General features: G+C 45.2%; 2 long non-coding RNA genes across 2 annotated transcripts in view; one reads left to right on the forward strand and one right to left on the reverse strand.

Annotated features, from left to right (window-relative positions):
* Positions 1-1,021: 1,021 nt before the first annotated feature.
* LOC144577413 (uncharacterized) overlaps positions 1,022-24,267 on the reverse strand; it is a 32,200-nt gene continuing 8,954 nt past the window's right edge. The window contains exons 2-4 of the long non-coding RNA XR_013521233.1: positions 4,838-5,016; positions 1,852-1,965; positions 1,022-1,342 (exon numbers count right to left, since the gene is read on the reverse strand). This is a non-coding gene — a long non-coding RNA (uncharacterized LOC144577413). The remainder of the gene's footprint in view (positions 1,343-1,851; positions 1,966-4,837; positions 5,017-24,267) is intronic.
* Positions 18,462-22,451, forward strand: LOC144577412 (uncharacterized). Its single transcript, XR_013521232.1, has 2 exons — positions 18,462-18,715; positions 21,058-22,451. It is a non-coding gene; the product is annotated as an uncharacterized LOC144577412 (long non-coding RNA).

Consider the following 24,267-nt stretch of genomic DNA (forward strand, 5'->3'; position numbering starts at 1 on the left):
AAGAGCCTCATATTGAGTATAATAAGCCATCCAAAGCCTAAAGTTACCCATAAAGGATGGGTAGACATACCCTAAACAGACATGTGTCCCTGGTAGAGAATCTGCAATAGCATCTCAGAAGAACAGGTAGATGCTGAGAGGGATGTTAATAGAGCGTGCACTTCAGTGCAGCTGAACTCTGTCCCTACCACAGCTGATCTCTGTCCCCACCTCCATAGTCCCTCAGAAGAAGGGGATGCAACACAACTTCTCAAGCTCCAGACTGCAGCAGAGTAAGGAAAACAAATGGGCTTCTGTGATCATGGAAAACCTGGAGATATCTCAACAATACCAGAAATACACAATGTCAGGAAACAGCCACCCAAACATGGGCAGGGGGCAGAGAAACAGCATGGCAGCCATGGAAATATACACCAGCCAAACAAAACTAAAGAAAACCAAGTGGGAAGATCATATTGCACAGGAGACATAAAGACAAAAATGCAACTAAGAAGAAAGCAAAGCTCATGGAACAGAAGAAAAGTCCTCACAAGTATTTAACAGAGAATAATTCAATAAAAGCATAAATTCAGGCCGGATGCAGTGGCTCCTAGGATGCAAAGTCCTCAATCCTAGGACTTTGGGAGGCTGAGGCAGGAAGATCACCTGAGGTCAGAGTTCCATAACAGCCTGGCCAACATGGTGAAACCCTGTCTCTACTAAAAATACAAAAATTAGCCAGCGTGGTGGTGGGCACCTGTAATCTTAGCTACTTGGGAGGCTGAGGCAGGAGAATCACTTGAACTCAGGAGGCAGAGGTTGCAATGAGCTGAGATCACACCACTGCACTCCAGCAAGCAGCCTGGGCAATAGAGTAAGACTCTGTCTAAAAAAAATAAATATAAACATGAATTTAATAAGACAAAAGCCAAAATAATAGAATTGAAAGGGGAGCTGTGGATCAACAAAATAAATTGAGGACCATCATTATTATAGAATTAATTAGAAAGAATCATATACAAAGTAGACAGTGTTGAAAATGTAATTACTGACATTAGGAAAGGCATGAGAGTGAACACAGAACAAAGGACAATGATGAAAGCTATTAGAGAAGATAAAGATGATCCAGTGTGAGGATAATTAGGGTTTCTGAGGTAGAGAACTCAATCAATGTGAGGGAATGTAATCATAGATACCATAAAAGCATATTTCTCTCCCAGAAATAAATCCTTACCTTTATGTTTCATTGATTTTTGACAAGGATGCCAGGACAATTCAATGGAGAAAGAAGAATCTTTTCAAGAAATGGTACTAGGATGACTGGATATCTACATACAAAAGTGTCGGAAACAGATGCTTGGTGCTGCAAAGAAAAATTAGCACTGAGACAAAGGATCTTTCCACAATGCAATTTTTACTTCCTAGACTGCAGGAAGGGTACCCTCACCAGCCATCATTCCAGGAGTACAACGAACAGAGGAAAACACACAAATTTATCCCTTATGCATTTGGGGTTGTACTTACTGCTGTGTCTGATCTCTGTTGGTTGGAGCCAGACCTCACAATCTAAACTAAAACCCAATTGGCTAACAACTTAAAACTGTTTTAAACAGGTGAAAGTAATGGAGAGTTGGGACGTGCCTATGAGCACGTCCAGCACAGATACCTTGGTTAAAGTACAAGGACACAGAATGTACTATGTGCCTGTAAGCATGGCATGCCTAACAGCTACAAAGGATATGGCTTAACAAAGAGTTATTAGCACATTTATTCTTTAACAAGAAAAGAAACTTTAAAAAGGAACGTTTCTACTTCCCACAGAAAGGAAGAAGTTGGACCTCTATCTCACAACATATACAAAAATCAACTCACTGGGTAAGCACAGTAACAGGCACCTGTAGTCCCAGCTATGCTGGAGGCTAAGGATGGAGAAGTCTTGAAGCCAGGAGTTTGAGGCCAACCTAGGAGCATAGCGAGATCGTATCTCTAAAAAACAAAACAAAAGAAAATCAAAACATAAGAAGTAAAGTTATTAAACTCTTGGAAAAAAATAAAGGCATAAATCTTCATGACCTTGGATTAGGAAATTAGATTTCTTAGAAATGAAACCAAAAGTAGAAGCAACAAAAGGAAAAATTTGGAAAAACCCTAACAGCCATGTCACATGGTGGTGAAGAAACAGCCTTCAGCGTCACACTGTCTGGGTTCATGACCTGGCTCCATCAATTATCTTTGCTGTCAATGGGCAGGTTTCTTAATTTCTTTAAGCCTGATTCCTCCTCTGTAAAATGAGTATTGGAATTGTAGAGTCTTTGTAATAGGCTCATTGTGAGAGGTTTTTTTTGTTTTGTTTTTTTTTGAGACGGAGTTTTGCTCTTGTTGCCCAGGCTGGAGTGCAATGGTGCATTCTTGGCTCCACAACCTCCGCCTCCTGGGTTCAAACGATTCTCCTGTCTCAGCCTCCCAAGTAGCTGGGATTACAGGCGTGTGCCACCATGCCCGGCTAACTTTTTTTGTATCTAGTAGAGACAGGGTTTCACCATGTTGGCCAGGATGGTCTCGATATCTCTTGACCTCGTGATCCACCCACCTCGGCCTCCCAAAGTGCTGGGATTACAGGCGTGAGCCACCGCGCCTGGCGGCTCATTATGAGAATATGAGAGAGCAAAAGTATTAGACACATACAATTTGAAAAATAAGTATTGGCCATTATTAGTGGCAAAAATGTCTATATACAAAAGCAATATTTTATTTTTAGCAAGGTCCCCTAGGTCCTATTGCTGCTATAACCAGTGGGAAAAAAAATTTTTTTTAATTTAAAAAGGCAGATTCTGTCCCCCCCAAAAAAATAAAAATAAGGCAGATCCCTTGGGGGGAAAAAAATAAGTATTTGGTGCTAATTTACTTAAGGGAATCTAAGTATAGACAGGAAACTTGAAGTGTTATTTCCTTTTTTGTGTGTGTGAGATGGATGGAGTCTCGTTTTGTTGCTTAGGCTGGTCTTGAATTCCTGGGCTCAAGAGATCCTCAGTCAGGCCCAGTGGCTTATGCCTGTAGTCCCAGCACTTTGGGAGGCTGAGGTGGGCGGATCACTCGAGGTCAGGAGTTCAAAACTAGCCTGGCCAACATGGTGAAACCCTGCCTCTACTAAAAATATAAAAATTAGATGGATATTATGGCACAGGCCTGTGATTCTAGCTACTGGGGATGCTGAGGCAGGAGAATCCCTTGAGCTGGGGAGGTGGAGGTTGCAGTGAGCTGAAATTGCACCCCTGCACTCCAGCCTGGGCAAGAGAGCAAGACCTTATCCCCCCACTAAAAAAAAAATAAAAATAAAAAAGAAGTGATCCTTCCACCTCAGCCTGCTGAGTAGATGGGATCACAGGCTTGTGCCACCATGTCCAGCTTAAAGTGCTGTTTCTTATCATTAACTGATAATTAATCAGAAGTTGAAATAAAATATTTTTGTCCCTTGGCTAATGGGAATAGAATTTTTTTTTGAAATTATAATTTAAGTCAATAGGATATGGTTTATTTCAAGATTTTCAGCAATAGATTGTATTAACTGAGGTAAAACTGTATTGTAAATACTACAGATTTGGTATTTATTTATTTATTTATAAGAAAAGGTCTCGCTCTGTTGCCAAGGCTGGAGTGCAGTGGCATGATCATAGCTCACTGCAGCCTGGAACTACTGGGTCAAACAATCCTCCTAGCTCAGCCTCCCCAGTAGCTGGGACTACAGAAGTGAGCCACCATCTAATACTGTTGCTCTCTCAAATTCTCACAGCTAAACACCACCAACTAGAATTTGGGGGTTTTGTTTGTTTGGTTTTAGAGATGGGGGGGTCTCACTTTGTTGCCTAAGCTGGTCTCAAACCAGGCCTCAAGAGATTCTTCTGCGTTGGCCTCCCAAAATGCTGGGATTACAGGAGTGAGCCACTGCACTGAGCCACTATTTTTTTAACGTACTTAGTATAATACCTGACAATGGAACCATGAAATTATACGTCAAAAGATGCATTTCACTGAATACAATTTACATACACTGAATTCCCAACTAGGCATTGTGAAATGACACCATTCAACAAGGTTTTCTTTTCTTTTTCTTTTTATTTATTTATTTATTTATTTATTTTGAGACGGAGTTTCACTCGTTACCCAGGCTGGAGTACAATGGCGGGATCTTGGCTCACCGCAACCTCCGCCTCCTGGGTTCAAGCAATTCTCCTGCCTCAGCCTCCTGAGTAGCTGGGATTACAGGCACACGCCACCATGCCCAGCTAATTTTTTGTATTTTTAATAGAGACAGGGGGTTTCACCATGTTGACCAGGATGGTCTTGATCTCTTGATCTCATGATCCACCCACCTCAGCCTCCCAAAGTGCTGGGATTACAGGCTTGAGCCACCGTGCCCGGCCTTCTTTTTATTTTTTTTTAAACGGAGTCTCGCTCTGTGGCCCAGGCTGGAGGGCAGTGACAATCTTATGTCACTGCAACCTCTGCCTCTGGGTCCTGGTTCAAGCAATTCTCCTGCCTCAGCCTTACAAGTAGCTGGGATTACAGGCACGTGCCACCATACCCAGCTAATTTTTTCTATTTTTAGAAGAGACAGGGTTTCACCATGTTGGCCAGGCTGGTCTTGAACTCCTGACCTTGTGATTCTCCCACCTCAGCCTCCCAAAGTGCTGGGATTACAGGTGTGAGCCAACACACCTGGCAACATGAGCCACCATGCCCAGCAAATTTGAAAAGAAGGTTTTCAAACTTATGTATGATGAGAACACTGGGGTAGGGCTCTACCTTCGGAGGAAAAAACGGTGTAGACATGGATTAATATATATCTGTAGAGCATTACCTCCAACACAACAGTGTCTGATGGCAGAGCTGTATGTCTCATCTGCACATTTCCGCTGCTCCCAGCTTCTCCTGATCTCCTCCATGAATTAGGTGGTAGTTATTTTGGGAGGAGGCCTAGCTTATCCAGAGCAAAGGATATGTTTTCTAGTCAGCAGATGCTTTCAAGTTGTAATTTAACTGTCAATGAAAAATAAATAAAAGGTGTTGCAAATTCTGTAAGATCTTAGCAATTCATGGAAGCTCTGTTGTTATTGAATGTATCTCCCTCTCAGTTGCCTGGGGAACTGCATTTTAATGTCACACATCGAGCAGCTCTTTCCTGAATGTAATTGTAGTTTTTCTGATGCCATGGTTAGAGCTGTTCAAATGTTTCGCTTCCGGCAAATATTTCGCTTCCGGCAAATATTTCCTAACAGCATTCATGACAGTGATGGATCTGAAGCAATTTTAATGCATTTTAAAATCTCACTAACTTATTAAATAACCAGAGAAAGAATCTTACATAAATTAAAAATGTATTTATTAGCAGAAGAAGTGTCTAGGAAGATCCATGTGAGTCTGTAATGAAATGATGTTTTCATGACCATGTCTGGTTCATTGCAAGATAGCATATTAGAGGCCAGCCATGACATCTCATCAGGGGGTGCCATATACCAAGATGAAGCCCTGTACCAGATGGACCATTGGTTTCTAGAAGTCACTGCTAGATGCCTACACCAATATCATTTCCCCCCTTCCTTTACTAAAGGATCTCCAACTTAGTTCAGAGAGGCCTGGACTTAGTTCAATACACTTTGACTTGACCAAACACGCACATTTTCCAAGTTCCCTGCAGTTACAATGGCCATATGACATAGTTCTGTCCAATGAGTTATCAGTAGAAATTTCTGGATGTCATGTCTAGGAAAGGCCCTTAAAAGGGGGCAGATTGTGCTCAGCTGATAGGTCCCCTTACAACCTTCACATCCTTCTCTTGCCAGGAGCACAAAGGCCATGCTAAAGTGCATTTGCCATCTTGAGGCCAGGAAGTCACAAGAACATGCTCAGGATGACTGAGCAGAAAGATGGAAAGATGGCTGGGCACGGTGGCTCACACCTATAATACAAGTACTTGGGAGGCCTAGGCGGGCGGATCACCTGAGGTCAGGAGTTCAAGACCAGACTGACCAACATGGAGAAACCCCGTCTTTATTTAAAAAAAAAGAAAGAAAGATGGAAAGATGCCGAGCATCCACGACATGACAAAGCCTCCATCCAGCCATGGGCCACCTCCCTCCAGACTTCTCATCACTTGAGAAAAATAAAGTAATTTGTTGAGCCAGCTTATTGAGTGTTTGAATCCCTGTCATTAGGAGCCATACACAATCACTAACTGATACTAAATGAAATTAAACTAGATAACAATGGATATAATTAGCAAGTCAAATTTTTATTGATAACTCTACTGTGTCAGCAGTCATACACCAACAACTAACACGACAGTTTGAATAAGAATTCCCTGACATAATACAAAATATAACAATATCATTATAGATAATTGAAAAGTAAATATCAGGCAACCTTTAGCCATAGTCCACTCTAGCCCCACTTGGGATCCCACCAGATGCTGGGTCCCTCTCAAACCAATTCCCTCTTCTCAAGCTTAGCTCTATTTGTCTAAGTCCTTCCTACCAATGCAACAACCACAATTACTGTCCATTTGTTGTATAAATTAGTTCATCTATCACTATGGCCCCAGCTCACCTCAGCCCTGAAGATCTTATACTTTGTACCCACTAAAAGATATTTTGCTTATTACAGTTCTCCCCTGCACCTCTGTTGCAGAGTTCTGTATTAATTAAACTACCATTTTACCTCTACTACATATGTTATCTCAAAATCTTGAAGCTTCCTCAACCAACTTTTGGCTATTTGCTGAAGTTCTTTATCATTTAATACCTGTGAAAAACTTGATTCATCATGGAAACTATTGTTTAAAAATTTATGGATTGCCAGGCGTGGTGGCTCAGGCCTGTAATCCCAGCACTTTGGGAGGCTGAGGTGGGCGGATCACAAGGTCAGGAGCTTGAGATCAGCCTGGCCAACATGGTGAAATCCTGTCTCCACCAAAAATCCAAAAATTAGCTGGGTATGGTGGCGGATGCCTGTAATCTCAGCTACTCAGGAGGCTGAGGCAGGAGAATCGCTTGAACCCAGAGGCTGGAGGTTGCAGTGAGCTAAGATTGTGCACACTCCAGCCTGGGCCTCAGAGTGAGACTCTGTCTCAAAAAAAAAAGTATGGATTGAGTTTATTTCAAGTCCTAACAATTCTCAATACTTCATCTGCATAGTATACATTGCTTTTCTAAGTCTAAGAAATATGATAATTCATACTAATATTATATCTATTTGTTTATACCCATTGCGTTTCATGAAAAAATTCTGAGTTAATGTGCAGTTCTGCTCAGGTATCAGATTAACATTTTCATAAGGAACCCTAGTGACAAAAACACTTGAATTTTACTTTGGTAGGGAGGTGTTTTTGAGCAGGAAAGCCTCAGTGCCCCTCAGTTTCCATCTTACAGGAAGTCCTGGGCCAGGTGCATTGGCTCATGCCTGTAATCCCAGCACTTTGAAAGGCTGAGGTGGGCAGGCCACTTGAGCTCAGGAGTTCAAGACCAGCCTGAGCAACATGGTGAAACCCTGTCTTTACAAAAAATACAAAACAATTAGCTGGGCATGGTGGCCCTGTCTGTAGTCACAGCTACTGTTCAGCCACTGACTGGAGCTGGCTTTGGCTTTCATGATCAGTGAGGTGTGGGGAGGATGAGATTTGTCTAATTTTATGGAATTAGAGAAAGGGGTACATTCCAGCACAGTAGTAAGTCCTAGGCCTTGGGAAATACCATCCTGTAGGTCTGTATATTTGCAAACTTGTGGAGAATCTAAAAGGAAAAATGTGTAAACTTTCCTCTCCAAGTCTCCCTCATTTTCTTTAACTCCATGGTTTCGTTTGACCTGTTTCATTCCTTCTATATTGTTTCACACCTGTTCAAATCTGCTCTTCTCACTTTTATTATACATATATTATTATTTTTAAAAATAAAATATACTTCAAAATTGGTGAGCTTTTATACATATGCATATATAAATGTGCAAAGTGTTCTTTTTTTTTTTTTTTTTTTGAGATGGAGTTTCGCTGTTGTTACCCAGGCTGGAGTGCAATGGCACGATCTTGGCTCACTGCAACCTCCGCCTCCTGGGTTCAAGCAATTCTCCTGCCTCAGCCTCCTGAGTAGCTGGGACTACAGGCGCACACCACCATGCCCAGCTAATCTTTGCATTTTTAGTAGAGACGAGGTTTCACTTTGTTGACCAGGATGGTCTCAATCTCTTGACCTCGTGATCCACCTGCCTCGGCCTCCCAAAGTGCTGGGATTATAGGCATGAGCCACCGAAACTGGCCCCCCCTTTTTTTTTAAAAGATGGGGTTTCACCATGATGGCCAGGCTGGTCTTGAACTCCTGACCTCAGGTGATCCACCCACCTTGGCCTTCCAAAGTGCTAGGATTACAGGCATGAGCCACAGCGCCCAGCTGCAAAATGTTCTTAATGATCTACATACAATTATACAGGAGTAGGCAGTTGTAAATTTTATTTTATTATTAATAAATTATTTTATTTTGTTTTATTTTTTGAGACAGAGTCTCTCTGTGTCACCCAGGCTGGAGTGCAATGGCCTGATCTCAGCTCACTGCAACCTCTGCCTCCCGGATTCAAGTGATTCTCCTGCCTCAGCCTCTCGAGTAGCTGGGATTACAGGTACATGCCACCATGCCTGGCTAATTTTTTGTTTTTGTTTTTTTTAAAGACAGGGTTTCACCATGTTGGTCAGGCTGGTCTTGAACTCCTGACCTCAGGTGATCCGCCCACCTTGGCCTCCAAAGTGCTTGGATTATAGGCATGAGCCACCACGCTCGGCTCTAATTTTTTGTATTTCTAAGAGAGATGGGTTTGCCAGGTGCGGTGGCTCACGCCTGTAATCCCAGCACTTTGGGAGGCCGAGGCGGGTGGATCACGAGGTCAAGAGATCGAGACCATCCTGGTCAACACGGTGAAACCCCGTCTCTACTAAAAATATAAAAAATTACCTGGGCATGGTGGCGCATGCCTGTAATCCCAGCTACTCAGGAAGCTGAGGCAGGAGAATTGCCTGAACCCAGGAGGCGGAGGTTGCGGTGAGCCAAGATCGTGCCATTGCACTCCAGCTTGGGTAACAAGAGCGAAACTCTGTCTCAAAAAAAAAAAAAAAAAAAAAATACAAACAGAAATGGGTTTCACCATGTTGGCCAAGCTGGTCTGGTACTCAGGGGATCTGCCCACCTCAGCCTTCCAAAGAGCAGAGATTACAGGTCCCTCTCCAACCAGTTCCCTCTGCACCCAGCTGTAAACTTTAACAAATGGGTTTGGAAGACATAGTTTAATTAGAAGATTAGTGAGAATGTTAACACAATAGGACTGTGTGTTTGAACAGTATATGCCAAGCTTCAGTCATTCAAGAACCATCTGGCTCTCTGATTGTGCCTATTTCTGAGGATATTTTAAAAGCTCCAGGATGTACCCCATACAACCAAAAACTTGGAGGGAAGAACAGGAATGTTCCCAGCCTTGTGTGTTGTAATCACCAACCTTCAATACATTCAAACTATGAAAGAGAACAGGCCATTTTGTGGCCAGGCTGTGGAATGGAATCCAACTGAACATGGATCAGAAGGAAATCAAGAAATGATCGTAAGACAAAGAAACTCAGCCCTCACCCCATGTCCCCTCATCACACTACCTCAAGCCAAGTGAGAAAGACACAGCTAAGAAATCTGAGCCGTGGCAGAGAATGAGAGGAAATGGAGGCTTTGTAAAGGGACTCTGCAAGTCACTGGTTCTGATTTTGGTAAAGGTGCAAAGAAGGAAAACAATTTGCCATTAGACAGGCCTGGGTGGAATCCTACTTTAGTCACTTATTAGAAGCTATGTAACCTTGGACAGATCCTTTAACTATTCTGTACATCATTTTCATCCTCTAGGAAATGGGACCAATCTGCCAAGTGAAGTGGCTCATGTCTGTAATACCAGAAATTTTGGAGGCTGAAGCAGGAGTATCACTTGAACTCAGGGGTTCAAGACTAGCCTAGGCAATATAGCGAGACCCCTGTCTCTACTAAAAAGAAAATTTAAAAACATTTAGCCAGTCATGGTGGCAGCTGCCGTGAGCTGTGATAGCACCACTGCACTCTAGCCTGGGTGACAGAGTGAGACCCTGTCTCAAAAAGGAAGGGAGGAAGGAAAGAAGGGAGGGAGGGAGGGAGGGCGGGAAGGAGGAAGGGGAAGGGAAAAGAAGGGAAGGGAAGGAAGGGGAGGAAGAAGAAGAAGGGGAGGAGAAGGGGGGAAAGGGAGAGGAATGAAGGCAGGCTACTGTGGCTCATGCCTGTAATCTCAGCACTTTGGGAGGCCGAGGCGGGCAGATCACTTGAGGTCAGGAGTTCAAGACCAACCTGGCCAACCTGGTGAAATCCCATCTCTACTAAAAATACAAAAATTAGCTGGGTTTGGTGGCATGCACCTGCTAATCCCAGCTACTCAGGAGGCTGAGGCAGGAGAATGGCTTGAACCCAGGAAGCGGAGGTTGCAGTGAGTCAAGATCACACTGCAATCCAACCTGAGCGACAGAGCGAGACTCCATCTTAGGGGAAGAAAAAGAAAGATAAAAATGGGACCAATACCCTCTTTGCAAAGTTGCTGTAGTGCTTTCTAAAAATATAATATATATTATTTTATTCCATTTATATAAATTTCACAAACACTTTGGGAAACCAAGGCAAGAGGATTGCTTGAGTCCAGGAGTTCAAGACCAGCCTGGACAACATAGTGAGACCCCATTTCTATAAAAAATTTTAAAATAAGCAAATTTTAAAAACAGAGAAAATTAGTCTGGAATGTTGCAAGTTAGGATAGTGTCTATCTTTGAGGGGAGAGGAGGGTCTTGCTTGGGAGAGGCACCTTGTGAATTTCTGAGGTAAGGGAAGGGACTTGGAAGGAAGGGATATGGAGCTTCACTTTGTGATAGTTCACTGAGCTTTACATTTATGTTGTGTGTACTTTTCTGTATATAAATATACTTGCATTTTGTTGAAGTTGAAAGAAATAACACATACAATGGTTTAGCACTGTGCCCCACAGATTCTAGGTGCTTGGTGAATGACACTTGTTATTCGTCATTCATTCTAGATGCCAAAGCTTGTTGAAAGATGTGTAACTGAGAAATCAGTAAGAATGAAATCCTGCCGCGCTGTGGTGGCGCATGCTTGTAGTCCCAGCTACTCGGAAGGCTGAGGCTGGAGAATCTTCTGAGTCCAGGAGTTCTGGACTGTAGTGCGCTATGCCAATCGGGTGACTGCACTAAGTTGGGTATCAATATGGTGACCTCCTGGGAGCGAGGGACCACCAGGTTGCCTAAGGAGGGGTGAACCGGCCCAGGTTGGAAATGGAGCAGGTCAAAACTCCCGTGCTAATCAGCAGCGGGATCACGTCTGTGAATAGCCACTGAACTCCAACCTGGGCAACACAGCAAGACCCTGTCTCTAAAAGAAAAAGTTTTTAAAAATTTCTTTTTATATAATAATTAAAAAAAGAATGAAATCCAATTTTAAAACTTCCAGTAGTTTGAGCTTCCATACCATGTCATTAACAGCCTACATGAAAATTTGAGTATTGTTATTAGCATCAGAGAGGGGTGTAACCGGAAGCTGTGAAAATTCACATCTGAGGGCACATAGAACAGGCTCCATTTTGCTGTTATGTAGCCCTCCTAGTTCCTGTGTCCCATTGGAGATGCCCTGAAATCTTTCTCTCTAGTCTGTGATCCACCCACCGTTTAGGTCTGCATGTGTCCACTTTAGATTAAAATCAGGTTCCCACTATGTAATTTTCCCAGTGAAAAGCTGGGGCACACAAAACCCTGCTGATCTCATCCAATCATGACTACTGGCCCTGTTTCTTGCAAATCATGGAAGAAGCCATCTACAATGAAATCCTGGTTTTTGGTGTTTTTTTTTTTTTAATTATTGTTCCAGCCTTCCGATCAATTTAGGTATAGGATTTTATCGATTTGAGTGTGGATTTATTTGGATGTTAGTAACTGGAGGATTCCACAAAATGGGGTAGAGAATACCCAGAAATATACTTACCTTTGACTCTTTTTTTTTTTTAATACTCAGATTCTAATTTTGATAGGGACGTAAGAAGTTACAGCTCAGTGCACATAAAGTTGAGACAGAGATGGAGACATCCCAGCCCCACATCTCTGGAAAGGTGATGGGAAGGAATGCAGGTCAGTGTGGGGAAGGGGTTCATGGTGGACATGGGGCTGGGCTGGTCTCCCCACCTCCTCATACTATTCCTATAGGGACACAGATACGTTCAGATGCCTTTGCAGAAAGAGAAGTCAGGGTTCTTGAAGTCATAAGAGAAGGTGTGGATAAATCTTGCTTCTCAGTCCCACACAAGGCAGCTGTTTCACACTTTACAGAGCCCTGGGCACTGTCATTGCTTGCAGCCTGAGAGTAGCCTCCTCTTTTTCTATCTGAGCTATTCGTCCTCCACATCGCAGCAGCGACCACGACTCCAGTGACTACAGCTCCAAGGACAACAGGCCAGCAGTGATGCCCATGATGGGAACGGTGGGCTGGGAAGATAGCTCCCATCTCAGGGTGCAGCCGCTCATGCTGCACATGGCACATACATCTCTGCTCCTCTCCAGAAGGCACACCACTCTGGAAGGTTCCGTCCCCTAAAGGCCTGGTCTCCATGAGCTCCCTGTCCTGGGTCTGGTCCTCCCCATCCTGCTGCCAGGTCAGTGTGATCTCCACAGGGTTGGAAACCCAAACCTTTGACTCTTAACTGTCCTTACCTTCCCATCCAAGTTTCTCATACTGACTCTTTCTAATGTGTCAAGAGGAAACTGAAACCTTACCTATTAAAGAAGCTCTGAAGATTATCTTAATGGGGCTTAGTTTACACCCTAGGGTAAAAGTAGGATCTGATCTTTGTTATCAGCTGAAAGGAACAGATTGGCATAAGCTGTCCAACTTAATTTTGTGTTGGTGGGGGGGAAGAGACGCTCCCTTGTGAGGCCCCTAGGAAATGGGCTTCACCATACGGTGAGCTTGAACCCGGACACAGATCCCCGGTTGGGGGAAGTCGAGCTGAAGGAAAGCAGGAACTGAGAGAGGGACTATGCTATTCAAAATAATTAACAGACATTACTTTATGGATATGAGAACTTGGGAGGCATTGTGTCCACTTTCGGTTCCTTATGGTTTATTGCTTCATTGTGTTCATTTTTGGATTCTTGCTACATTAGTTGTAAAATATTAACTTCAGTATTTACAATTGTTAAGTATTTACTGGGCATTAACTTACTTACCTTGTGACTTAACTTCAGTATTTACAATTGTTAAGTATTTACTGGGTGTTACTTACTTACCTTGTGACTTAAATTCAGTATTTACAATTGTTAAGTATTTACTGGGTGTAACTTACTTACCTTGTGACTTCAGTATTTACAATTGTTAAGTATTTACTGGGTGTTACTTACTTGTGACTTAAATTCAGTATTTACAATTGTTAAGTATTTACTGGGTGTTACTTACTTACCTTGTGACTTAACTTCAGTATTTACAATTGTTAAGTATTTACTGGGCGTAACTTACTTACCTTGCGATGTAAAGAGACTTGTGATTTTATGGTAAAACTTTGTGTTCCACTTTATCTCATGGAAATAACTTTTGTGTTTTATGTAAGCAACTCTACTTGTAATGTAAATAATCAGACCCTGAGTGCAATAAAGTTGATTGATGAAGCCTAGCTTCTCATCCCTCCAGACCCCTTCTGTCTGTCATCTTTTATCTTCCGCGCACCCCCCTATCCAGGTTGGGACCGTCTTGCTGGCCAAGAGCCCCCGGCAGATGTGCCGCTCTTCTCGTGTGTGTGTATGTGTGTGTGTGTGTGTGTGTGACGGAGTTTTACTCTCACCCAGGCTGCAGTGCAATGGCATGCAATCTTGGCTCACTACAACATCTGCTTCCTGGGTTCAAGTGATTCTTCTGCCTCAGTCTCCCAAGTAGGCCGGATTACAGGTACCCACCACAATGCCCGGCTAACTTTTTGTATTTTTAGTAAATACAGGGTTTTACCATGTTGGCCAAGCTGGTCTCAAACTCTGGACCTCAGGTGATCCGCCCACCTTGACCTCTGGAAGAGCTGGGATTACAGGTGTGAGCCACCCACTGTGCCTGGCCCCAACAAGAAAGGAAAGGAAAGGAAAGGAGAGAGGAGAGAAAGGGAGGGAAGGGGAAGGGAGGGGAGGGGAGGTGGGCAGGAGAGGGAAATGGAAAGGGAAGGAAAAAAAGAAAAGAGAATCATGGGGAGAAGGAAAAGATAAATTAATCATAAACTAGTCGGAAACTGCATTTATATTCATGGCGTCTAGGAAGTTCCTAAAGCCTTTGGGAAGTAAGCGTTGTTACTTCCATTTTGAAGAGGAAGAAACTGGTTTTTACTTGCAAAATATCAGTAATTTTTTCAGTCAAAGCTGCCCTCCAAAGCCCCACCTGGACCCACCAATCATAGTAGCCCCCAGGGGAAAAAAGGAGGGTCAAATGAACAGCCATGTCTCTTTCCAGAGCTCCCTTCTAACCTCTGATTGGCTCTGGGAGATAGAGGATTGATAACCAGGAGCCCAGATGCTCACCTGGAACTTTCTTTCTTTCACACAGTTGTCCTACTCCCTATTGCCTTGTTCCAAGACCCCAGCATAAAGCCAAATTCCAGCGGGTGCCCACTGTCCAACCTACCCTCTGCGGGAGGACTGAGCACGTTCGGAAAAAAACCGGGCAGCAGGTTAGAAGAAAGTCTTAAGTTCAGGCTTTATTGAGAGGAAAGAGCCTCTGGGCGGGCCAGCCGGGAAGAAGAGGAAAATGACGCGTGGCTCAGAGGAGCAGGGTTCTTTTATAGGGGGCTGAAGGGCTGAGGGAGTGGGGAAGCCTAGAGAGCCGAGGTGGCGGGCAACGGTTGGTCAGTTTAAACCGCTGGGCGGGAAGCTGGGCGGCGGGAAGCTGGGGAGTGCTGATGAGGCAGGCGGTGATTGGTCAGCCGGTTGCCGGGCGGGAGGTGGCTGCGGCCGGGCAGGAAGGCTAGAGCGGTATGTAGAGTGAGAGATAAGGGAGCCTCTTTGTGGGGGAGGGAAAGAGAGCTTTCACGATTGGGGCAGAGTTTTCCAAACACCCACCAATTTCCATATCATCAATGTCCACCTATACTTTTGGCCAGAGAGATTGGCTTGTGGCAAATCTCTTCCATCTCTCTTTTCACCATTGCCCTGCTCTGTCTTTACCAAAAGAAAGTCATCCACCTCAGGCATCCCATATCTTTCTATGATACACTGCCCCAGGCATCCTGCGAAAGTAGCAGTTCAGAATGTTGCTGTTTGCACGGGGAGTAACAATAATGACTAATTCTGCAGGTCAAGCGGCTGGGCTCTCAATTCTTTGCTTTCATCAAAACTGAAAGAGGACCTAACCATCTTGTCAGCTAATAGATCATTTAAGATAATTTTAAATATATTATATAATTTTCATAAATATATATAATTTTTCATAGAACCCAGGTAAAAAATTGAGTTGTTAAAACTCCTGCTATTCCATTTATTCAGTACTTTTATCTTTTTTTTTTTTTTTTTTTTTTTTTTTTTAGAGATGGGGTTTCTCCATGTTGGTCAGGCTGATCTCGAACTCCCATCCTCAGGTGATCCGCCCACCTCAGCCTCCCAAAGTGCTGGGATTACAGGCATGAGCCACCATGCCTGGCCTAGTACTTTTATCTTTAAAAACAAAAATTGGAATAGAATTGATTATATTTTCTCATTCTAGCAATAAACAATATTTATGCATGGCTACATGATTGAAATGGGAGGCAAGACCAGTTCTTTTGTTAAGAAATGGGTTTTTGGCCGGACACAATGACTCATGTCTGTAATCCAAAAACTTTGGGAGGCCAGGGCGGATGGATCACTTGAGGTTGGGAGTTCAACACCAGCCTGACCAACATAGAGAAACCTCTTCTCTACTAAAAATACAAAATTAGCCAGGCGTGGTGGTGCGTGCCTGTAATCCTACCTACTCAGGAAGCTGAGGCAGGAGAATCACTTGAACCCGGGAGGCGGGGGTTGCAGTGAGCCGAGATCACGCCATTGCACTCCAGCCTAGGCGACAAGAGTGAAACTCCAACTCAAAAAAACGAAAGACAAAAGAAAGAAAAGAAAAAAGAATGTAAAATACCTCAGATAATTTTTATATTGATTACATCTTAAATGATAATGTTTTTGATATATTGGGTTAAATAAAATGTATTATCAAAATTAATGTCACCTATTTCTTTTTTATGTGACTAACAGACAATTTTAAATTACATACCCATAAGTGGTCTGCGTTTGTGTTTCATGTGATGTTTCTTTTTTGTTGTTGTTGTTTTGTTTTTTTGTTTTGAGATAGGCTGGAGTGCAGTGGCGAGATCTCAGCTCACTGCAACCCCCACCTGCTGGGTTCAAGTGATTCTCCTGCCTCATCCTCCCAAGTAGCTGGGATTACAGGCATGCACCACCATGCTCAGCTAATTTTTGTATTTTTAGTAGAGACGGGGTTTCACATGTTGGTCAGGCTGGTCTCAAACTCCCGACCTCAGGTGATCTGCCCACCTAGGCCTCCCTAAGTGCTGGAATTACAAAATGAGCCACCTTGTCCAGTCTCATGTGATATTTCTGTTGGACAGCACTGTGTCCAAATGTTTCCTAGACCTCAGAAACTCCTGTAGTTCTTCAAGATTTTTGCAGTATCTGCTATTACTGATGGTAATATTATGGAATTATGAAACTATTATTTTTTCACATTATATTGACTGACATTTTACATTAAAGTTCTTTTTAAAGGAAGCTATAGATCATGGACTTAATATATTAGCTCAAGTTGTTAAAACACATTAAATATATAACTCTTGAAATTTTTAAAAAGTCTGTGTCTCAATAAATCTCTGAAACCATGACATGCTACAGTCATACCAGGCCAACTATACATTGAGAAACCTTGCCCTGGACTGAGGAAAAGGGATTTAGAGGGAATTTCCTTGGGTGGTAGAAGCTCTTGCCCCAATCCCAAGCAGTGCTATTCCTGGCCGCCAGAGAATTGGCCACCCAGAGCCATGACCTTGGTAGCAGCTGTGAGACAGAGTAGAATCTGAGCTTCAAAGGAGGGATGGAAATGCATGCCTTAGGGAGAAGACAACTCTAAGAAACACTTAGACAAGGAGCGTCTCAGTGGCGATTGGATGAACCAAATAACAAAGATCTTTCTCTGTTTTGCATACATCCCAAAAGCAGCCCCCCAACTCCTCATTCTGGTGTTGGTGTCAAAGGAAAAATTGCCCCACCCTGACATATAGGGTTTGAAGTCAGGTTAAATATGATTTAGAAAAATAATGTCAGTCTTACCCCTAGGATTGTGGAATAAAATTCAGACCCCTTGAACAAATCTGCAACATGGGCGCCATGTTCCCCATATATATATAAATGAAGCTCAAATACCTTAATTGACTCCCACCATCATTACAGTTAACAAGTGACAGCCTGCTGGCTCCAAATCTGGAAGCCTGTTACACTCATTTGCTCCTGTTTTACAATAGGCATCACAGACACAACAGACAGGTCCTGCCCGCCACACACTTGAAATCTAATTGGGACCCCAAATACTTTTCCCCATTATGTATGAGGAAAACACCAGAAAATGTTTTCACTGGCACACATAAATCCAATTCCCACAAATGGAATCTAAGGCCATGTTCGGCATCCTTCTGTTCACCACAAATAAATTCCTTGTTATTTATTTTAATATTTTATAGAGACAGGGTCTCACCATGTGGCTCAGGCTGGTCTCAAACTCCTGGCCTCAAGGGATCCTCCCAACTCAGCCTCCCAAAGTGCTGGGACTACAGGCAAAAGTGATCATCCCCAGCCATTTATTTTATTTTAATATTTTCCTCTGACCACAAGGAAATGATCATGTGGCAGCTGTGGTAACAAGAGCCCAGGCCGAAGTCTGACAGACATGGCTTCCAAATCATAGCTCTGCCCTTCGCTGTGAGACTTTAGGGAAATCCTTAACCTCTCTGGGCTGCAATTTCCTCACTTGCAAGAAGGAAAAAGTTGTTTTAAAAAATAATAAGCTGGGCGCAGTGGCTCACGCCTGTAATCCTAGCCCTTTGGGAGGCCGAGGTGGGTGGATCACCTTAGGTCAGTGTTTGGAAAACTCTGCCCCTACCGCAAAAGCTCTCTCTCTCTCTCTTTCCCTCCCCCACAAAGAGGCTCCCTTATCTCTCACTTTACATACCGGCCATAGCCCTCCCGCCGCCCAGCTTCCCGCCGCCCAGCTTCCCGCCCAGCAGTTCAAACTGACCAACAGTTGCCCACCACCTCGGCTTTTGGCTTCCCCACCCCCCAGCCCTTCAGCCCCCTATAAAACAACCCTGCCCCTCTGAGCGGCGTGGCCATTTTTCCTTTTCGTCCCGGCTGGCCTGCCCGGAGGCTCTTTCCTCTCAATAAAGCCTGAACTTAAGGAATTTCCTCTAGCCTGCGGTCCGGTTTTTTCCGAACGAGCTCAGTCTGTCTTCCCGCAGAGGGTAGGTCGGACAAATGGTGCCGGAAACCCGGGACGGGAGCTGAGGCTGTTGGCCCGGCCACGGCCCCCCTCCCCGACCTACCCAACACTGGCCCTGCCACCTCCACATTCCGATTAAGGTAAGCCAAGTTTTTCTTGCTTTGCCTTCCCCCGCTTCCCGTCTCCTCTTCCTATGGCACGGTGCAGTTGCTCCCTCTCCGGCGTTCCGCACGGACTCCTTGCCTAGTCTCGGCCGAGCCAAGGTAGTCTTCCATTCCGGCTCCAGGAGCCTTCCGAGGGACAGCCGCCAGACGGGGGACGCCCCTCTGACCGCTTCCCTTTCCGTACTTAATTGTACTCCGGGGAATTTGCAACGAACGGGGACGCCTTTTCGTTGCATCTGCCCATCCGCGCCGGAGAGTCTGTAGCTGCGCCTGCCATGGGAAATTCGGAGTCCAAAATACCTCTGAGCACCCCCCTTGGGTGCTTGCTGCGAATTTTACCAAATTGGGATATTCCCAAACCCTCAGAAAGAAAAAGCTTATTTTCCTGTCCCAGGTGGCTTGGCCCCAATACAAACTCAGTAACCAGTCACATTGGCCCCCGACTGGCACTTTTGATTTCAACACCCTCCGAGATCTCGACGATTTTTGTCGCCGCGCGGGCAAGGACAATGAAATTCCTTACGTCCAGGCTTTTTGGGACCTCCGTACCCACCCCAACCTATGTTCTTCCTGCTCCACCTACCAAATCCTCTTATCTCGAACCCCCCATAAATCTTCCTCCACTACCTCTCCCCCACCCTACTCCTCACCGGAGGATCTGCCTGAACATCTGTCCTCTCCTGCCAATCTCAGCAACCACTCGCCATCAACGGCACGCCCTTCCCCCACTCCCTCTGCACCTCCTACCTCAGAGGCCATGCCTCGCTCTCCCTCTACTCCCTCCGAGCCCCCTCCCTCAGAGGCTGCACTTCCTCTTGCCTCTCCGGTGGCGGCCCACACCCGCTCCCACCAGCCAGCTATCCTGGCCCCACTCCGAGAAGTAGCAGGCGCAGAAGGTTTAATCAGGGTCCATGTTCCTTTCTCACTCCAAGATCTGTCCCAAATTGAGAAATGTTTAGGATCCTTCTCAGCCGACCCATCCACCTATATTAAAGAATTCCAATACCTCACTCAAGTATAAGAAGCCCTAGTCCGGTACACTCGACTAGATCCAGCCTCCCAAAATGGGGCCACTGTATTAGCCTCCCATTTTATCTCCCAATCAGCACCCGACATAAGAAAGAAACTAAAGAAAGCAGAAGAGGGGCCAGAGACTCCCATCCAAGACCTGGTAAAAATGGCCTTTAAAGTATTCAATGCCAGGGAAGATGCGGCTGAGGCTGCCCGCCAAACTCGCATGAAGCAGAAGGCTGCCCTCCAGACCCAAGCCCTAGTGGTGGCTCTAAGGCCGGCAGGGAACCAGAAGCCCAAGGCCGAAACCCATGCCCCTCCAGGGGCATGTTTCAAATGTGGAAAGGAAGGACACTGGTCCCGAGCCTGTCCACAACCATGGCCACCAACTAAGCCTTGCCCTGTCTGTCGGCTCCCGGGACACTGGAAGTCAGACTGCCCCAGCTTCCCCAGGGTGCCGGTTCCTCAAAACAGACACACTGGCGTTACGCAGCCGGCGGTCACCCTCAGTAGGGAGGAGCCTGCTTGCCAGGAGCCGACCTCCGAGGGAGCTCCGTTCCCCAGTCTACTAGGGCTGCTAGATGACTAGCGGGGCCCTGGCTTTCCGACTCCGGTTACCCTCGCCGAGCCTAGGGTCACAAGACATGGGGGCTACCTACTCCGCACTTCCTTCTTATTCTGGCCGTCTCACTCCTTCCCAGGTCTCGGTCATGGGAATCGACGGGACCCCGAGTATCCCCTATCAAACCCCACCACTCATGTGCTCATATAACTCCACTCCCTTCACCCACTCCTTTTTAGTAATCCCCACCTGCCCAGTTCCCCTTCTGGGGCCAGACATCCTTTCAAAGCTGAAGGCCGTCATAACCTTCCCCACCGCCAGCCCACACAGCCTTTTTCTCCTAGCCCTCAATACTCTGCCTCAGAACTCCAGACCCTCCAGTCTACCCCCGGGGTACGGTTCAAGGATGACTGGGCCTTCAAGCATAACCTCCTCATCCTCCCTGAAAAGCAAAGGTACCAGATAATCCAAGACATCCATAATTCACTCCACATTGGGCCTAAAGCCTTATACCGATTCCTCAACCCACTTTTTCACCCCCACCGCCTCCTCAGTACCATACAGGAAGTCCAGTCCTCATGTACTGTCTGCGCAAAAACTAATTCCCAGGGTTCCTGTCATCCCCGGCGCCAGCTTCATCAGCTACGCAGGTTCCTACCTGGCCAAGACTGGCAAATTGATTTCACCCATATGCCAAAGCACAAACAGTACCGGTATCTGCTAACCATTGTTGACACCTTTTCAGGCTGGATTGAAGCCTCTGAGTCTGCCGGGACAGTAGCCACTCATCTCATTCAAGACATCATCCCACGCTTTGGACTCCCAGCTACCATACAGTCAGACAACGGCCTAGCCTTTATCTCCAAAGTCACTAATGCCGTTTCTACCTCTCTAGGAATTCAGTAGAAGCTACATGCCGCCTACCATCCCCAGTCCTCTGGTAAGGTAGAACGGGCCAATGGCCTAATAAAGGAGCATCTGACCAAGCTCATGCTTGAGCTCCACCAATCCTGGGTAACCTTACTTCCTATCGCCCTCACCAGAGTAAGAGCAAGCCCCCGGGGCCCATCACAGCTTAGCCCATTTGAGCTGCTGTATGGTTGCCCCTTCCTGCTTTCAACTCCCCCACCGCCAGAGACTACTCCTCTAGACGGCTACCTCCCCTACTTTACTCAGGATTAGGAGGAGGGGCACTAGTCCACTCTCACCTGGCCATAGCCCGACTGACCTCACAACTCCAAGCGGCTATTGATGACTCTACTGAGTCTTTAGCATCACTCCAACGACAGATCACCTCAGTTGCCCAAGTTGCCTTGCAGAACCGAAGAGCCCTGGACCTGCTCACTGCTGAACGAGGAGGGACCTGTATCTTCCTACAGGAAGAGTGCTGTTACTACATCAATGAATCCGGCCTAGTAGAAACCCGAATCGAGAGCCTCCAGAAACTCAAAACTAACCTGCAGAGTCAGAAGTTCTCGGCTGAAGCCACGGCGTGGTGGTCTTCCTCTATGTATACCCTCTTGTCCCCATTGCTTGGGCCCCTAGTAGCTGTTTGCCTAATCTTACTTATTGCTCCTTGCTTTCTACAGTTCCTATAGCGGCGCTTTCAAGAACTGACTCGAGTCACCATCCACCAGATGCTGCTCCAACCCTACCCTGAACGAGTGCAAGAAACAGACCTCTCCCCGAACATCCAGGCTCCTTAGGAAAAGAAACCTCTTCAGAACCCCCCCCGTCGACCCTTGTCAGCAGGAAGTAGCCAGAGAGACAACCGATGCCCCTGACCCCCTCTTTTTCTTTTCTTTAAGGAGTCGGGAATGTTTGGAAAACTCTGCCCCTACCGCAAAAGCTCTCTCTCTCTCTCTTTCCCTCCCCCACAAAGAGGCTCCCTTATCTCTCACTTTACATACCGGCCATAGCCCTCCCGCCGCCCAGCTTCCCGCCGCCCAGCTTCCCGCCCAGCAGTTCAAACTGACCAACAGTTGCCCACCACCTCGGCTTTTGGCTTCCCCACCCCCCAGCCCTTCAGCCCCCTATAAAACAACCCTGCCCCTCTGAGCGGCGCGGCCATTTTTCCTTTTCGTCCCGGCTGGCCTGCCTGGAGGCTCTTTCCTCTCAATAAAGCCTGAACTTAAGGAATTTCCTCTAGCCTGCGGTCCGGTTTTTTCCGAACGAGCTCAGTCTGTCTTCCCGCAGAGGGTAGGTCGGACAGTCAGGAGTTCAAGACCAGCCTGGCCATCGTGGTGAAACCCCATCTGTATAAATAATAATAATAATTAATAAAATAAATAAGAAATAATAGATGCAGGCTGGGCACTGTGGCTACACCTGTAATCCCAGCACTTTGGGAGGCCAAAGAGGGCGGATCATTTGAGGTCAGGAGATCAAGACCTTCCTGGCCATCATGGGGAAACTCCGTCTCTACTAAAAATACAAAAATTAGCTAGGCATGGTGGTGCACGCCTGTAGTCCCAGTTACTCAGGAGGCTGAAGCACAAGAAACCACTTGAACCCAGAAAGCGGAGGCTGCAGTGAGCCGGGATCATGCCACTGCACTCCAGCCTGGGCAACAGTGAGACTCTGTCTCAAAAAAAAAAGAAAGTATGCAGAAGGCCTTGGTAAATACACCTAAGTAATAACATTATGTTGATCATAGCAAATCATCATCCTTTATTCTTTTTTCTCAAAATCTGCCATTATCAGCTTTAATACAAAACAAGAGCAAGCCTTTCATCTAAGGAAAAATACAAAGGCTAAATGGCATTTATGTGGCTGCACCTGTCTGTTCACTTACTTAGTGTCACCATTTTCCTAGAATCAATATGATTATTTGCCTCTGGACATAGTTTCCCAGCAACACACGTCTTGAACCAATTCAGGTGAATTTCCTCTGTCATTTATAGTCACCTGGCTTTTGTATCAAGTGGCTCTTTGCAGACCTCCATAAATATTAGTATTATGCCTGCTTAAGGGAAATGAGCACAAGTTAGGTTTATACAGTGCCTTTCTCTTGGGATTTTATAATACTAAGCAAAGAGCCATCAGCTGAGGCTGCCACATTTTCTTTGAAGACTGTTGGGTGGGGTTTTTTGTGCCTTGAAAACAGAGCAGAAGAACAGATTTATCTCCAGGGTTTTCTGATCCTGTGAGAAAGGAGTAGTCCTTACTCAACAATCACTGCTAATAATCAGGAGAGAGACCTAGGAAATAATCTGATTTTCCCACACAAGGGTCTAACCTGACATTTTCTTTCTTCCCACTGAGAGCAGGCTGGCAAGCACGTTTAAGGCAAAACGACAGTCAAGTTATTGCCAAACCTTTTAGCAAATAGTGTATGAATTTTTCGTTTTAAGTGTAAATATTATTTATTTTAAATTCTCTTTATCCTTCCAAGCCTGATTAAAAAAAAAAAATTACGTTGTTTAAATCCCCACAGGCAGGACATTCACTCTGATATTCATTAAGTGGGTTTTTGTGATTGCTAAGCAAGTTTATCACATGTTTAACAATAATAGAATTTTTTAATTAGAAAAATAATGGCAGTTATTTTAAATTGGATTAAAATGTTATAATCATTTTGCTGTATTTTTAAAAATCAGTTTTCCTATGTATGGTTATATTTTATTTTGCCTTTTTTTTTTTTTTTACATTTTTTTTGAGACAGGGTCTCTTTTTGTCACTCAGGCTGGAGTGCAGTGACACAATCATGGCTCACTGAAGAAGCCTTGACCTCCCAGGCTCAAGCAATCCTCCCACCTCAGCCTCCTGAGTAGCTGAGACCACAGTGTGTGCCACCATGCCCAGCTAATTTTTTTACTTTTTTTAGAGACAGGGTCTCACTACATTGTCAGGCTCATCTCCCACTCCTGGGCTCAAGTGATCTGCCCACCTCAGCTTCCCAAAGTGGTGGGATTACAGGCATGAGCCACCATGCCTGGCCTTATTTTACATCTTT

This window comes from Callithrix jacchus, chromosome 8 (assembly GCF_049354715.1).
Source record: "Callithrix jacchus isolate 240 chromosome 8, calJac240_pri, whole genome shotgun sequence".
Lineage (NCBI taxonomy): Eukaryota > Metazoa > Chordata > Mammalia > Primates > Cebidae > Callithrix > Callithrix jacchus.